The 772-nt window shown below is 40.7% G+C and overlaps 1 non-coding gene across 1 annotated transcript; it reads right to left on the bottom strand.

Annotated features, from left to right (window-relative positions):
* Nucleotides 1-253: 253 nt before the first annotated feature.
* Nucleotides 254-360, bottom strand: LOC141644473 (small nucleolar RNA R71). Its single transcript, XR_012544089.1, has one exon. It is a non-coding gene; the product is annotated as a small nucleolar RNA R71 (small nucleolar RNA).
* Between the last annotated feature and the right edge of the window lie 412 nt (nucleotides 361-772).

Genomic DNA, 772 nt, shown 5'->3' with positions numbered 1-772 from the left:
AAGAAGCCAATTTGGGAGGATGCCTAGTGAAGACCCTCACTCTCACATGGAGACTTTTTGTGACTATTGTGATGCGATTTCTCAAACCGATGTAACTCAAGACCAAATTCGATGGGTCTTATTTCCTTTTTCTCTAATTGGCACCGCAAAACAATGGTTGAAAGGCCTTGATAAGGCTACTCTCGGAATTGACTCTTGGAAGAAATTGGCTCTAGCTTTCTACAAAAAGTTCTACCCACCGGAAAAGACTAACATGCTAAGAGCTCAAATTACGGGCTTTAAGCAAAGAGATGAAGAACCTTTGTATGAAGCTTGGGAGAGATTCAAGGGAATTTGTCGCTCATGTCCTCATCATGGACTTAGCGAGTGGTTCTTGGTACAACAATTTTGGAATGGTCTTTATGAAGACTCAAGAAACATTCTCAACATGGGATCAAATGGTATATTCACCGAAGTTGACGATAATCAAACATGGAACAAGATTGAGGAGATGGCGGTCCATAATTCATAATATAGTAGACCTCGCAAGGCTACTATAGGAGGAAAGCATGAAGTGGACTCTATTACTCAATCGGGTGCTAAACTTAGTTCTCACATTGATACCGTCAATTTGAAGTTCGAAAAAGCAATGGCTAGACTTGAAGAAGCCTCAAAATCACCAAAGCAACATGTTAATGCCATGACGGCATCTTCATCAATCCCAAGTGGGATATGTGAGAATTGTGGAACTTTGGGACATGACCAAAGTGAATGTAGAGGAACAAATGAACAA

Source organism: Silene latifolia, chromosome 2 (genome assembly GCF_048544455.1).
Source record: "Silene latifolia isolate original U9 population chromosome 2, ASM4854445v1, whole genome shotgun sequence".
NCBI classification, from domain to species: domain Eukaryota; kingdom Viridiplantae; phylum Streptophyta; class Magnoliopsida; order Caryophyllales; family Caryophyllaceae; genus Silene; species Silene latifolia.
Note: the sequence above shows the minus strand (reverse complement) of the source record. Positions and strands in the feature narration are given on the sequence as shown.